The sequence below is a fragment of the Agelaius phoeniceus genome, chromosome 1 (genome assembly GCF_051311805.1).
Source record: "Agelaius phoeniceus isolate bAgePho1 chromosome 1, bAgePho1.hap1, whole genome shotgun sequence".
NCBI lineage: Eukaryota > Metazoa > Chordata > Aves > Passeriformes > Icteridae > Agelaius > Agelaius phoeniceus.
The window spans coordinates 59821519-59838559 of record NC_135265.1 but is presented as its reverse complement, the minus strand read 5'-3'; positions in this window follow the sequence as shown (position 1 = coordinate 59838559).

Here is a 17041-nt window from a genome sequence, read left to right as displayed (position 1 = left end):
ATTCATTTTATTCCATGTTTTAACAGATATAATTCTCTCTCAATTAGTAACCTTTGAAGGACTGTATATAATTCATTCGCTGCTATACATTGATTTCCCTGTGAACAGTCCGTAAGCTTTGCAGAAAGGGGTGTGGGCAGTATGAAATAATTTATGCTGCTATTTGACAATTGTGCAGTTGCTTCTACTTTCAAACAGGAAAAAAAAAAATCAATGTAGACTGGCAGGTTAAATAAAAAAGGAAGGGGAAGGCAGAAAATTCCATTTTTTGCAACCAGTTTGTGTCATACTATTTAAATCAGTCTTAGTTAAACTTGCTAAAACTAATCAGTTTAGCTACAATGAAATTGTTTTATTCTTGCTATTCCATAAATTAGCTATCAAGTTCTGTCAAGATGACATTATAATTGCATGAATTACAGATCAGTGCCTATTTCCATTTGTACCTACACTTGAGTGACATGAGTGAATTAGGGTAGAACTTTGGTAGTATGCATTAATCCTGAATACTTCTCAAAATGCTTTAATAAAAATGTTGAAAGGTGCCTTATTTATCCCATCTTATGTAGCTGTTTGTAACAAAAATATATATAGAGATGGGTAATTTACATATTAAGAGTGAAGGAAGTTATTTAGAGAACTCTGATGTCTTTGCTAGGAAAGGAGAAGCAATGTGTCTCTGAGAAGAATGGAGAGAGGGAGTCGAGCTTAGGGACAAGGCAGTGAGAGCAAGAGCTGTATAAGGAAACATAAAATTGAAACTGACTGCTTGGAAACACTGCATACACTTCATGCTTCAGTTGACTGAGTTCCTTCACCAGACACTTCTTCCTACATTCTTAGCAGTGCGGATTGCCATCCTCCAAAGCTCAGCTCCTCCAGTGGAGCTGAGGCAGATGTGGCTATCAACATCCCAAAAGCTGTGAGCTCTCATCCTTCTGTGTGGCCACATTCTTCTCATGGAAAGCCTGAGAATAAGCAGCCTCTCAAAAAAATAATGAAGTCCATCACATAGCATCTTAAAAGAATAAAATTAAAGAGTAGCTTAGTTTAAAAGTGTTCTTACTAGTGCCAAAAAGGAAAATCAAGTAATAATTTATTGATATCACCAATTAAATAAGTAATGCCCTTTATGCGTACCTGTATACCTTACATGCACTATTTGTTATGTTTTAATTCAGTAGGCAGCACATATGGAAGATACATTAATGAAATGAAACCTGGGGAGGAGGGAAGTGTTCTTTATCAAGCGGTACTTACATCTTGTATATTTAGAAGTGCCAGAGCATTTTCAAAAACAGAACCAAAATTTTATCTTTAAAACCACTTACAGGGTCTGAAAGCTCTCTGGTGTGTTTTTTGCTGTTCTGTACCTCCTAGATTTGAAGATACGGGAAAAATAGTGAAACACAATCCTAAGTGGTACTTAAAATTCTTCTGCAATTCCTAAAAAAAAAGAGCTGTTGTTAAATGAAAGTGTATTTACAGTAGCTAGAAATGGAGTTTCATGATGGACAGAACAGAATGTGGGAGTGCAGCAGAGGGTGCAGCCTTAATGTAATGACCAAAGTATAATGATCTTAAGTGTAATGGCAGCCACCTGTTCTCACACAAGCAGCCCCTTTTATCCCCTTTCCCCTCTCTTTTCCTATGTTTGTTCCTTCCCTTCTTCCCTTTCCCCACCTTTGGATCCTCCCTTAAATGTGCTGTGGCAAGTCCAGCCAGAGGCCAGATGCAGAGAACCTTTCCAGCAGCAGAGTCATCCACAGGACCTCACAGCTGGACAGCAAGGCTGATGGCTTTCCCAGGGAAGCTTTGGGACAAGGGCTTCATTCCTGTTACTGGGCTACAGGGATTCCCCATCCTGCCTCTGTGCTTCTTGTATTTGTGGGGATTAACTGTTCCTCACAGCAGCCAACATTGGACCAAATAATACAATCCGCTCTGATCTCTCAGTGTGTTACCTGTAGGCCCAAGAAAACCAGGACACACAATCAAGTAGTTGTCTCTGCTTCACCAGCCTTTTGGTAACGAGGCTGACATCTTCTTCTTTGTAAAGGACATGGGGGACTTTATAGTTATGCTGGGAAACCAAAATGGGGGAAAAAATTATCATACCTATTAAAAGCTGCTCAGAGTATAACTTGAAGGACATATGCAACAATGGAAGTAAAACAAGTTAAGACCCCCAGTGAACAGAAGAAACCCAAAAGCTGAAAGCAGACCACATGTCTAGAGCTAGTACACTTGCAGGGATTTTGCACTCCTTAACCTTCTTCCTGCATTCCCTGAATTTTTCTCTAAGGAGCATATTATCAGTCATGTATCCCTGTGAAGCATGTGCAGTTTCTGAATATCTTACCTATGAGCAGAACACTGTGTGTTAAAGAACAGTGTGAGATTTTGAAGGTCCTATTTCTACAAAAGGCCTAAAGACTCCATCTTGGTCCTAAAAAGATGCAAAAGCAGCAAACAAAGCAAACTTATTCTTTCCAGAAGGCACCAGGGGCATGCTTCCAGATGCAGTGCAGGTAAGGGAACAGAGGACTCAGACATATGGGTTTTCTGGCAGGTTAAGTTAATGTTTGTTATTTTTATCCTGTTTATTATTGTGACATGTTGTGGTGTGTTTTATGCTTGTTCAGTTTTCCCCCCATTGTTCTCTCAGAAGGTCCTGCCCTGTTACCAGTTTGTGTCAATCCCCAAACCCCTCCCCAGTTGTCTTGGTTACCAAATGTATCTTTCTTGTTCCCCACCCCTGGCAGCCTGCCTGTCACTCGACACCCCTGCCTCTTTTTCTAGAGAGTTCGGGCCAGGGTGTCGAGTGATTGGGTTAGGGGCCAAGGTCCCTCCCGCAACTGTGTTTGATGGGTTCTCCGATTATGCCAATCCTTAATGTATCCCTCTCTGATTTGCTATCTTTCACCCCTCCCACCCTCTGTAAAACCCGAGGCTTTCCCTGCCTCGGGGCCCTCAGCTCCTTCTACCTGAACCTCCACGTTTTCCTACCAATAAAACCACCCTCCCTGAAGAAACTGAGGGTCGCCTCTTCATTTCATCCTGCGACTTCGGAGCTCTCTACTGCGGCCACACGTCCGCAAGGCTTGACATCGCCTTAGGCACAAGGCCCTGACTCCGGGTTGGGGAAGTGCCTGACTGGCTGGAGGTTGGCTGGACACTTATCTAGCCTGGGCGTTTTACTTTCCACCAGCCACTGCTCCAGTGACACACGATTTTTGTATTAGTACTGCAATTCTGGTATTGCTACCTAGTCACTAGAGCACTGACAAGTGGCAAGGCATCCCTAGTTCTACTTACAGATTTAGAAAAACTCTAATTTTCCTTTTTCTTTTTGACTCACCATTACTAAATGTTCTTGTTACTGCTCATAGAATAAGAGCAAATGTTCACATGCCAATGCGCTCATGTGCATTAAAGTCATCAGCCAAAATTGAGTTGTCCAGAAGTTTTGCCATGTACCATTTTCTGCCAAGTCTAGGATTGTTTCCAACATCTGATCAGTTCTTTGTCCAGGAATGTGTAAATGCAAGGCCTAAAATTAAGGTAAATGTACTTCAAAATGAAAGTTTAATTCATATATATTTGAAGTTAGCATTATCACATTCAGTTGATCAGTATTATCTGTTTAATACCAAATCAGAGACATAGAAAGGCTGAAGTGCTACAGCAAAGCAGAAATGCTCTCACAGGAAGTAGCAGATTATTTCATCTGTGTTAATTAAACCTTGACATTATCACAGATTGGCTTTGGCTGAAAAGGACCATAAGAATTATGTAGCTCCAACTCCCAAATTCCTGGAAGTAATTAATTCCTAACTGTTGAAAGTAATTAATTCCAAACTTCTAGAAGTTGATAGCTATCTGACTGTATCACTCAGTGAGAAAAAGTGACACAAGTAGAGTGCTGTCGTCAGATTAGTTCAGGGTGGCTTGCTCATCACAGGAATTAAAAAGCCCAGCTGAAGCAAAGTTGGGACTTGGTGTTATTTTGGTAGCTTGTGAAGGATTGGGAATGTACTGAAAGATTGGGATGGTGGGCAGTGATTCTTTTGAAGAGGAGCAAAGGAAAGAAATAAGAATTTTTATACCAATCATTTTATTTTGATTGTTTGGGGAAAAAAAAACCCCACCCTGAATCAGTCATCTGACATTATTTTTGAGTAGCACCATGACAACAAGCAAGAGTCAACAAGTATTTTGTTGCAGATGGGTTGTAGCATACATATGTTATTTTCCTTCACCAGAACAGAGGCAAAGAAAATTTGAGTTGGACAAAAAAGACTTTTCTAAAGATAAGGCTAGTGAAGTTTTGGAATATATTGCCTAGGGAAGTTGAAGAATATCCACCAGAAACAATCTGGCAAATCTTTCAGAAATAGTCTTTGTAAATGTTTACCAAGCACATGGGTATGGATTCTCTCCCTTGGGAGGAGTATGAAAGCTTTGATGATTTCCAGAACCTTTTTCAGGCCTTTTTTCACCCCTGAATCTCCACACAGTCCTACAGGCTTTGTATTGGGCCTTCACAAACAGGGCAGAGACTGCTGTAAGGGGCTTTTTTTGGAGTCTGAAGTGCTCATGGACAAATCTGGAGCAGCTGGAAGCACCTTTCTTCTGGCTGGTCCTTTGCCAGTGACCACTTGTGTCTGCTGGAAGAGAAACCTAACAAATTGAGCTGCTGAGATTTTTCAGCCTTTCTGGGCATTAAAACCCAGAAATTTCATTTTCAATCTCTGAATAAGACCTGATCACCTCAAAAGACAGCACAAACAAAACTGTTTCACCTCTAGGAAATGGTCTTCATTGAAGGCATTTTCCAAATGTCAGGACCCATCTCCCCCATTCAAAACCTCCTAGTTTTCATCCCTTACTAGCACAAAGTTCAAACTCCTTATTGCCTATCCAATTTTCTGTGTGACAACTTCTTGTATTTAAGATGTAGTAGAAACAAACTGGAATTACATATCATAGGTGCTATGGCCTCAAATGCTTCCAAGGACACAGAAATTGAGGATGGTTTCTACCATTTATTTGCAGGAGAAATTCTGTTTGCTCTTGCCTTGGGCAGGCTCCCCATATGCTGCAGTGCTGTATCCACAACCACTGCAGCAACCTCCTGACATCACCACTCTGCTCCACAAGGGTTTTTTCAAGAAGAGCTAATGAAAACAGTCTGTTCTAGCAATCAGATGCAGAGGAATTAGAGATACTATGAAAGAAGTGACAAATAAGAGTGTATAATTAATTTAAAGAAAATTAGTTATATATCCCTTCCTTTCTCTGTTGCTACTGCAGCTGCTTGAGTGTATGACTGACAGCAGTAAATCTTGGCAAAAATCTGTCTTTGAGTATAGTTATAGAACTGTTTTCTTCAGAAGAACATATAACACAGGTCTGAGAAAACACAGTGCAGAAAATACATAGTTGAATAAAATTATCTCAGTCTCAAAAAACATAATCTAATTAGCTTACCACACTTATGGAGTGGTTTATGTGTTTTAATGTAGGACAATGCAAAATTAAATAATATTCCATTTACAACTTACATTAATTATTTTAAACAACTATTAAATTGTTTAAATTAAATAAAATAAATTTAAATACTTTTGTAACAATTTAAATGATTCTTAAAATGATTGTTCAATGATTTTATTATGTAATCTTAAATGTCAAGAGGTGAAAATCAGGAAGGTTTTGAAAAAGCATCATGACTAAAGGCAGTTTAGATTAAGAGTCTTTTCTAGTAATATTTATTATTTACTGAGAAGTTATCCTTGCTGGGTTTCTGCCTTGTTTCTGCATCATGGTTTTTATAATCACCTCAGTCACCAGCACTTGTAATTAAAAAACTTACATTCTTTTGGGAAGTACAATGCAACAGAACAGACATTGAGGATTTCATCACAGTCTTTTTATCCCGTTTAGCCTTTTCCATGTACAAGGGAATGAATCATTAGCCACGTCTTATCAATTGTGAGGTATTAGAGTTAAGGTAGTAGGACTCCTGCTGAGATTGCTCTGTTATTCCTGAAATGAAATACCATTGTTTTGTACACAACGTGAGATGTCCAAGAAATGCTACATATTCCTCACAGCAGATTTATTAACTTTGAGAGGAACAGGTTGTTTTTAATTCAGAATTTGTGATTAAAAGGATTATTTTTCAAACAATGAACATTCCTTACTGAGGTCAGCAATGCAGTGGCACAATTAAGGAAGATATTTTTATTTTTTGTGCCTATGTGCTGTTGCCAGTTTACCCTCTGGTCCAATTAATTTAATATGTGGATAGACAGGACCACTTGCAACAAAAAGTAAAAAACCTAAACAGTTATAAATTCCCAACTGCATGTAGTTAAACAGTGACTCAGTTTCGTAGTAGTAAGGCTGAATTCCTACTGAAATTTCTTGATGTCATGTCTGCGAGGAAACCTAAAAAAAAGGAAATTCTTCTCATTAACTTGTGTTACTAGGCTTGCATTTGAAAATAATTTGATGTAGCGGGGTGGATTGGTAAACCTATCAGTAGAGCTACTAACTAACTCTTGTATTGTTTTAAGAAAAAAAAAATCAAACACATTCCTTGTTCCTTGTCAAATGGTCTTTTTTGTGCCAATGACTATGAACTCATTGATCAGTAAGAGTTGTATTCTATGAAATCAGTTCCTTCTTGGTGTTATTGTAAAGAGCACTTTTCTGTTTCAGCAACTGTCTTGGTCTAGCCCCATCCAGCAGCCACGCCTTACACAGCCACTTTCTCACTGCCCTCCAGAACTGTGGACAGACTTGGAAGAGTAAAAGCTGGAAAACTCATGGGTTGAAAGGATGACAGTTTAATAGGAAAACCAAAAGCCATGTGCTCAAACAAAGCCAAACAAGGAATTGATTCACTGCTTCCCATGGGCAGGCAGGTGTTCAGCCATCCCCAAGAGAGCAGGGCCCCATCACATGTCACAAGTTGGGAATACAAACACCATCACTCCCAATGCCCCCCCTCCCTCATTCCTCCCTCCACTTTATTTACTGACCATGATGTTGTGGGGTCTGGAATATCCCTCTGGTCAGTTGGGGTCACTTCATCTGTCCTGGCTGTGTCTCCTCCCAAGCACCCCCCCATTCATTGCCAGCATGGCAGTATGGAAAGCAGAAAAGGCCTTGGCTCTGTGCCAGTCCTGCTCAGCAATAACAAAAACATCTCTAAATTATCAACCCTGTGCCCAGCACAAATCCAAAACAGCCACACACCAGAAAATTAACTGTACCCCAGCCAAACCAGCACAACTTATTAAGTAAAATTTGGTTTAATTAGGATTTAAGTAAGTGAATAAACAATGTAAATAATATTAGACGGATTTGTAATGGGTACTCTTCTCCAGTTCCATAACGTACAAGGTAACCTGAATGTTTGTTGTTTTAATTTGAAAAAAGAAAATTAAAAGCCTCTGTATCATATCACATGTTCTTTTCTAGCCTCTCCTTAAGCAACAGCAAGCAAATCCAGAGATAACTATCTGAAAAGTTACAGGCATGTAAGAAAAAAATGTTTCAAAGCCATATAATTCAGATACTTCAAAAGTTATTTTCTCTATCAAAAATATCAAGTGAATTATAAACCTGGACAAAAATGAAGTACAACTGAACTCCCTTTCCCCCCTAGAGAGAACCTTAAAAGGACATGACTAAGATTTTCTCATTTAGATAAATATCTCATTCAGATAAATATCTGAAAAATCAGCCCTTTTAACTAAGAATTAATGATACCAGGATACACTCATGTTGAAGTAGTCTGGCACTAAAAATATCAACTTATTTAAATTATGAGTTTTTGGATCTCTTGTAGAAAAGAATGTCACAGCAACATTCTTCACTTGCCACTGAGCTTTTCAGCTTCTGCATTGTGGCCTCTTCTTAAAAAAGAAAAATAAAAGGAAAAAAAAATGTTTAATGATGACATAGATTTCTTTTCAGGCCTGGGCACATTTTAAGTAGATATGTATTAACAGCTTTGGTTATTATTGTCTACATTTTTTTTTGCATTTTTAACAAGATTAAAGGCAGGAGATATTGTCAGGAATTTAAAGTGAGCATTCTGGACAGTAGATCATCTGGCTGTAGAATTGCAATGGCTTTTGTAAACAAATTCAATGCTGTTCAGTTCTTAAGAAACAACATCTCTCTGATGCCTAAAGCAAAAATGTTTAGTTACTGGGAAGAATAAGACTCATAAGAGGTATAGTTCCACTCTCAGTTGAAAGATTTATTGCTATCTGGTGTCTTTGATCTTCAGTATGGAAAGTAGAGCTGGCAACTGTTTTTTCTCATTCTCTCTCTTCCAACAGTGCTGATCTTATCCAAAAGATTTAATTCAATTGCAACAGAATGATTAATTAAAGTTGCAGGAAATACTATTTTCATAGGTCTGAACAGGAAGCTCAGAGAGTTGAGTGGTTCCCAAAACTGACTCATAAGAATGAAAAAATGAAATGTGGTGTTTGTTATTGAGAAAAGCATGCAAAGAACCTGAAAGTCCAACAGAAAAACTCTTTCATTCTGTGGAAAGCACAGTATCACTCAGACTAGGGCCACCTTCTACTTCCATGAATTAATTACAATAAATCAATCACACAATTATGTTCAGTAATCCCCTCTGTCTGTTGACAACAATACATTGCTAAATACTTGAAAATTGAAAATTACTTGAGAAACTGAGATGGCTTCTAATACTGAATTGCAATTTTACATCATCTGTGGTGTAGATGCAGGCAATATGAAAGCCAGGAGACCTTACAGCACCTTCCATTACCTGAAGAGAGCCTGCAGGAGAGTTCCTCCCTAGAGAGGGACTTTTTAGAAGGGCATGTAGTGACAGGACAAGGGGGAAATGGCTTTAAGGTGAAAGAGAACAGGTTTAGTTCAGGTATTGGGAAGAAAATACAACCTGTGAGGGTGGTGAGGCACTGGCACAGGTTGTCCAGAGAAGCTTGTCCAGGATGCTCCATCCCTGGAAGTGTTCAAGGCCAGGCTGGGTGGGGCTCTGGTCCAGTGCAAAGTGTCCGTGCCCACGGCAGGGGTTGGAACAAGGTGATCCTTGGGGTTCCTTCCAACCCAAGCCATGCTGACTCTAACTAGTAATACATATAAGTGTGTACTGGCATGGCTGTTTGGTACCATATATAGGCAGATCACTAAAACCAGCTGAGGAACTACCAAATCCAAACTTCCTTTCAGCAGAGTAAAAGAACCAAAGCATTTAAAGGCAGAATGATCTCATGTAACAAGATTTGTAAAATTTATAAATTCAGGTGTGAATGCTTCAGAAGTATAATGTAAGTTTTGACAAAGTGTTTTGATTTGATGCTTTTACTTTTTGCTGTAAGACATGATTAACTCTCAACCTACCTACATCTACTAGCATTTTGCAGTAAAAATAGCAGTGCTGAGCCGCTTCCTGAGGTGCAAGAACAATCCTACAGTTTTTAAATGTGAGGGGAGATTTTTTTTCCTCCAGTTAAAACAAAGAAATCATTGAAATAAAGAGCAGCCTTTAAAAATTCTTGACTGGTAGCTCTTAAAATTGCCCTCTCCTCCCCTCTCAGTATTAAGAAAATCTTATTTTGCAAAAATCAACAAGATTTTGCAGTGAGTATTAAATGCAATATTTAGAAAAGAAATACCTTATTTTAGATGTTCAGCATTAATGTGTACATATAATTGATGCATTTGAGTTTGATCCATTTTATGACAGGCTTTAACAGCCAAAAATGACAGAATTAGCAGTGCTACAATAGGGCTTATGACAAATAAGAAAAGCATCAGTAGTGGATTGTATTGTATCACATACAGAAATAAAAGAAAGCAAATGGTCCACTTACATACCTGCTTTTACTTCACCTAACTTAAATTTTCTCCAGTTCCATAGAGGTATTGAAGTTTTAGAAGCTTGAGGATTTATTGCAAAGAAATTAATTGCCTCTGGTTGCAGCTTACCATGAAGCAGTCACATAAAATGGAGAACATCATTACATAGCAGCCTGTCTTGTTTCTTCCAGGTACCTGGAAGAATCTACCTATGTTACTGTCAAGCTCATGACTTTGAAACTAAGAAAATAGAAAAATATGAGGACAGAGTCAACAAATAAATGTTGCCTGAACATGGTTGTCAAAGAAGAAAATTAAAATTGTGCTAATCTTTTACTATGTACATTGACAGAAAATTTCAGGTATTGCAGCCAGGAGAATAAAGGCATTACAAAATAAAAAAAAAAAAAGAAAAAAAAAAAAGAAAAAAGTTCAGCCATGACCTGATTTCTTGATCTGTTCTTCTTCTCTATAAGCTTTTTAATTTATCAGTAAATAAGACACATACAAAACCAAGTGTGGGAGATGCTGAACTTCGAACTTGTAAAGTGCGATAAAGAACTAGACTGAGACTAATAAAAATATTTTACAAGGAATGAATGCTTGTTATCACCTGCACAGAATGGTACTGTGTCTTTGTAGATAAGGGGATTTTTTGGCAAGGAAATATCCCATTTAGATATAAATAGCAGAGTCAGTTGTAATAAAACCAGAATTGAAATACCGAAAAACCTTGAGAGCATGAAGACAACGAATCATATGGCAGCCATGCCAAAACACTTGCTGCATCCAGACAGGTTTGTAATTACACAACAAACATATGGAAAGTAGTTTCATATTGATTAGTTTGTATATTAATTACATTAACAAGAATAATAGAAATTAAAACACCTGTACCTGAAAATAGGAGCTTTTCACTGTTCTTCCCATTATGGTGGTGGCCATAACAAAATGCAACAACCTGACTTATGGAGAATGCAGTCCTGGACGTCATTTGTCCACTGGACTCCTGGAACAGGACAGGAGAGGACTGCGCCATAAACTCAGGGAAAACAGTAGTGAGAGACCTCCTGGTAGAACAAGCTTCCCCTTCCCAAGAGATCCAAGTATAGCTTTACTGCATTGCAGCCATGATAAGACCGTGCATGCACAAAAATGTACCTGAATGGAAACCATTTTTTCCAGCCAAGAGCACATAAATGTTGCAGTGGGGAGTCTGGAATCATTAGCAATGCTGGAATTTTCCTGACTGCAGCAAATCTTTGTCCAACCTGCAGCGAGGGTCCTTACATTCCCTGATACACTACTTTGCTACGCTTTCCCTGTGCATTTGTCCCACATGAATTAATGTGGTCCTTTCCTGAGTAACTGCAGGGCTAATCAGAGCATGCAGTGGGAGGCTAAAACATGGACTGTGTCTGCAGACAGAAAGGTTAAAGCTGCCCAGCATTACTTGCTACAAGATAAAGTTATCTGTGGTGTGCTGTGAAAGCAAGGGAAGAACCCCCGTCACAGACCAGGATGCTGAAGCTCACTGCTTTTTCTGGCTCCCATAAGCCATCAGCAAGATGCCTTTCACAGAATGGAATAATCTGGAGTAACTTTTCCCCCACATTCACACCAGAAACATAATCTACTACACCAGTCTCTTCTAGCTTCCTCTATGTCCTTTCACTATAGATGTCTGATATATAGAAAAAGCCATGGCATTCCTCCTAGATATGGAGTATGTTCTCCTTCGGTGGCTATTGTGTCACTCTTCTGTATTGGAGAGCTGTACTTGCTCTGTATCTCCGTGTTCCAACTGTCCAGATTACAACAAGACATGCTTTCACATGGTTTTGTTGCTGTAGTTCAAAGCCCATACAAAACCAAACTGATTCTGGGTTGATTTTCTGTATGAAAGATCAAAAATTACAGTACAGACAATGTACTACTTGTGTTATCTTCAACATTGCTTTCAAAATAGGATGTGTCATCAAAATTCTGTCTAGCACCTCCTTGTATGCACAGATGGCATGAGAACTGTAGTGATACAGCTTTGTTTCTTTTTTTCTCACTTTCTTAGCCTTGAATTTTCATCCTTGATTTGTCATATCCATGTCTTTTGAATTTTTATTTCATCAGACCATGTCTGTGTGTTTGCATGGCCGTTTCTTTATTAGACCTTTAAAAATACCTGTCTTACATTCCTTGCTATTATGATTTTCTCTCTATAATTATTTTTAGCTTGTCAGGTGACTCCCAAGCCTTCCTTAAGGAAGAGAGATGAGTCTTTTTCTCAGAATGTGTGTTTCACTGTCTCACCTGTGAATACATGGATATTTGTCTACTTGAGTGGAGGTACTAGACCAGGTAAAAAGCCATCAATCCACACTAAATTGTGCCTAAGCAACACCAAGTGATGGAAAACTATCTCATCTCTTATCTTCTCTGTGATCACCTCTGACTTCAGACAAACCTTCCTTGCTTTTTAGGAAATTTTCCAATGCATTTCTTTGAGAACGGCCTGACACGAAAATCTTTGCTTAAGAATCAGCTTTGTTTTCTTCTCTCAATCCTGCAATGTCTGAGAAAACTTTGAGAAAACTGAGATAAGCAATGTCCCTTCAGCCTGACCACCTTTTTCAGGCCCACAGTCACATACTTTGCAAGGAGTTGTAGTTCCTACTTTCCAAATGTCAGGATTCATCTAGGGAGATAGTTTGAAAGAGGCTGACAGGGAGCCAGAAAAAGCACACAGGTGCTTTTGAGGGATTTGAGGGATTGATTCACAACCTCATCAGTCACTCATAAGTAAAACATCTGTAATAATTTATAAAGTTCCTGCACTCCAGCTTAGACAGTAAACAACTCACTGGAGAGATGACACCTTCCTGAACTTTGGCCTATATACATCACCTCCAGTTGTGCTCAAGACTTAAAGGAAAAACAACCACATGAAAACACACGGCCCCCCCCAGTGACCAGACCCCTGCCAGAGCAGTTTTGCCTCAGGAATCAGTCACACAGAGCTAGTCTTGGAAGCTCCTTAAACACCACTGCTTTTTCAGAAGTATGTCTTTGCCTTGAGCAGACCAGCTAATTTTTCCAGTATCACTTAGATAAGGCATGTGGCTGCAACTAATACCTTCAGGAGTGCAGAAAAAATATTTTCAAATTTATTCTAATTCTCTTTGCTTCCTGATCAAATATGAATCTTCAGGAGCTCAGTCACAATGTGTAAGAATTGTCATAACCCAGGCTGTATGAACCTCTAAATGAGAAATTCAAACCAACCCAGATCTATAAATATTTGAGTTTCTCATAAGTTTTATATTTATCCCAGGATGTAGCTGCCTTAGTAATCATGTCTAACAGATGGACACTGAAGGAAACATGTTGGTATATATTGAAGTTGACGAGCTTCAAAGTGACATCACTGGTCTTTTGATTTGATTCTATTTTTATCTCTGTTTTTTTGGTTTCCCTGAGGGCTGTTGTAAACAAAGAATTCTTTAAAGCACAGATTTTAAGAATTCCAACCAGAACAGCTATCTTTTTACAGTTAAAATAGGGATAACATGGTAATGATCCTTTCATCCCAGATAACACCGAATGGTCTCTAGTCTTCTCTCTCCTTCCTTTTCCACCGAAGCAATTTCATTGGAAATGAAATTTTATCTAGGAATTTTATCTAGCTTGAGTTCAGATATTTTCCAGGATGGTATTATAAACAATACAGAGGTCTACTTCTGTAAGTCACCCCATGAATCTTTCAATCACAACTTATTTTAAACAAAAAAATTATACAGAAGAAATAGAGCATTACAGTTTGCTGTATTTTACTGTACACTTTAGAACTGCTTAATGGTTAAAATTCTTGCAGAGGCTTTAAACATTAAGGATACTGGAGTCACAGTCCGTACCAATAGAGATGTTTTATTCTGCAAACTTCAAGCACACAACAGAGATTTTTACCTGTTTTACTCTGTAAACCTGGAGGAGTAAGGGGACAAAGCAAAAGCAAAACAACCTCGTGTGAAGTATTCTGTGTGCAGGGGTGCACAAGTTAGGGAGCTAATGTCAAGAGAGGTCAGTGAGAATTCTTCTCCCTTCATCCACAATCATGGTAGGATTTCAAGGAAGGGGAGATCCATTGCTGGGTAAAAATTCTCAGTAAAGTCTCCAGTAAAGAGCCAGGCTGTACAAAGAGCAAGAAAACTTTGAGAAATTTCAGAGAAAAAGACCCTTTTCAAATCAACTAAACCAAAGCAACTGCCTCCAAGCTTTCCAAGTAGCTTTCTGACATGGAGTAGGAAATGGAATTGTGGGAACAGAGGGAGAACTGAGTGCCAGTTGTATGACAGCAGGAAGACTTTTGCATTAGCTAAAACAGAGGGGTGAAGTAAGCAAGTCAGCAAGATGAGTGCTGGAATTGTCTTTCTCCATACTACAACACTAAATACATAGAAAGTACAACACAGAAATACCAAGATAATTATTCCCAACAGAGAAGATCCACTGGATGAAAAAAATCCCCAAGCTGTCATTCAACTTCTACAAATGAGTGGCATGATGTGAAAAACACTGATATCTAAACATTTATCAGTTGAACCACAAATAAGTTTCTTTAACTTCATCCAGGTTTCAAATGGTCTAAAGAAAACATCTGTTCTTAATTTGAAGGGTATCAAATATATTGCCTTAGCATAAATAATTTCTCTTAAAAACAATTTTAAAGTATTTTCAGCTGCTGAATGCAACATCATTGGAAGAGGAAACAACAAAACACATCTGGCTACATGAAACTGCAAAAATGGCTGCAGCAACACATCATTTTGAAGGAAGACATCTTTAAGAACCTAACCGTTGCTTTTGAGCTAGAACTCAAAGACTAGCAGAATGATCAACATAGACAAGTTACTTTCCTGGAAATGTTCTTTAAAATGGCTTACCTGTTTGTACATTTACACTGAGATTATCTGTGTGCAAGCTCTCAGGTAAATTTTACCATATGAGTTTCCTCAGTATTGTACTTCAAGCCTCCTGCGACTGCAGCGACAGTAAAGGCAGCAAAGCATCCACCTCTCCTTCTCAAGAACACTCTTATTTGAAGACTCAGAAGTGATGGACTTTACGAGAGAGGCTGTGAGCATACTGCACATACTGATAACCAGTCCAAGAAGTTAAAAAAATTGTAATATGTTTTTCTTTGCAATATTCCCTTCTTCTTCTTGAAATTCACAGAATCACAGAATTGTTAGGGTTTAAAGGGACCTCTGAAGATCTCCTAGCCCAAGCCCCCCACCAAGGCAGGGTCACTTAGAGCAGGTTACACAGGAATGTGTCCAGGTGGGTTTTGAGTGTTTCCAGCGAGGGAGAAGTTCAATTATCTTCCAAGGGTTTTGAGAAAGGGCCATGCTTATCAGCATGCTCTACCAGCAAAGATATGAGGCTTAGGAGGCTGCATGCCTGCAATCATGAGAGCCTCTGCACAAGGAGCCTTTGCAAGAAGATGGCGATTAGCAATATGACAGTATTACTGCAGTGAAGAGACCAACAGTCTATGGACCTTTTGGACTTGGATAGATGGAAATGAGGATCTCTGCAAGGGCTCAGGTCTCACAGTACAAAAATTTAAAGTCTTCTATCTTCTAGTGTGGGAAAGAGTTATCTTTGCAAAAAAAAAGCATAGGCAAAACAGTTTCCTGAACAAAGGTAAGAAAAAGGTAGCTCACTGCCATGAAGAATTGTCCAGAGATGTTCAGAACTGAGTCTCACTGGCCCTTCTGGTAATAGCAACAAAACTCTCTTCATGGAAGATGTAGGTCAGAGAGTCCAAGCCACAGGACGGCAAAAACGAAAGAAACACAGCTCGATTCCACTCTTTGGAAACACATAAGAATTAGACAGCAACTGTAGTATCACAGAATTCTTGCCATTCTTTACCTCATTCCTGTACTAATTAAGAATCTGAACAGTGGGACTACACACACGTTTCCCACACCCAAAGTATAGAAGGAAATAGGAAAATTTCATTAATGCAAATTAGCAATAGTCCAGAGCAATAGATAAGTTATTACAACACAGAGTCAACTTGGAATTTATCACTAACTCTTGCTCTACACCTTTTCTTAAGACAGTTGCTTATTGCCTTTGCTTTCTGGGTTTTTAGATACTTAATTTAATACTGCAATAAAGTAGATGTTTTTTAGTCCCTGTGGGTTGATGACCAATGCCAAGAATCAAAACAGTTATGCCCAGTTCTGGATGTACAAACTTCTGTTGCCGAAGTTGCTATAAGAGCCAGGCAAGCAATCTCAGGACTGGCCCAGTGCATTGGGGCACAAATCCTCATGGAAAACAAGTAACTGCTTGTCACATTAGCAGGTAATGCAGAGCCACCAGAACATAAGGATAGATCAGAACAGCCAACATTAAGGACCCCCACGTCTTCAGAGGCACAGACGTACACCCTGCAAGCAGCTGCCCCAATCCCAGTCTCACTGGCTCTGGTCCTGGGGCTCAGTCCCACTCCAGCCACTGGTGCCTGGACACACATGGCTGGCACTATGGACACGTGGGCATCCGTGACCTATGGTCACACTCCTGCTGCTGACACTCGTGTTTGCTCACTCTGGTCTTTCCCATTGCTTCTCCACAGACCCACAGGACCTCCCTGCTGTGCTCTGGCTCCAGCTGCTGTGCTCAGACAGCCCTGCAGCCCCAGAACTGAGTTCCTTAGGCAGGAAGGGATTTAAAAATAAAGGAAGAGGCTGTGCTGGGCACAGACAGACTGGCACACTGATTGGTCTGCTATTTATATATGACCCATGCTTTTTATCTCTTTATTCCTCTATTTTCCCATGCTCACTCCTCTCCAGGTCACCTAAACCTCTCCCTTTCCCTGTCCTTTTTTCCTTCACTGTGCATCCCACAAGTCCTGCATCCTGCTTGGATTTAAAGGCATATTCCTATCTTCTTCACCCCTCATTTAAAAATCTACATAAATATATTTGATATTCTATAAAATTGAGTATCATGTGCCTGATTCTTCAACTGTTTACACAGATTTTCTGCTACTGGCAGGTGGGAGAGCTCTTCTCATTTTCCTAATTGAGCTAATTAGAAACACATTGTGAGGATGCTGACTCTTCATCTCTAGTGAAAAATCTTCTAA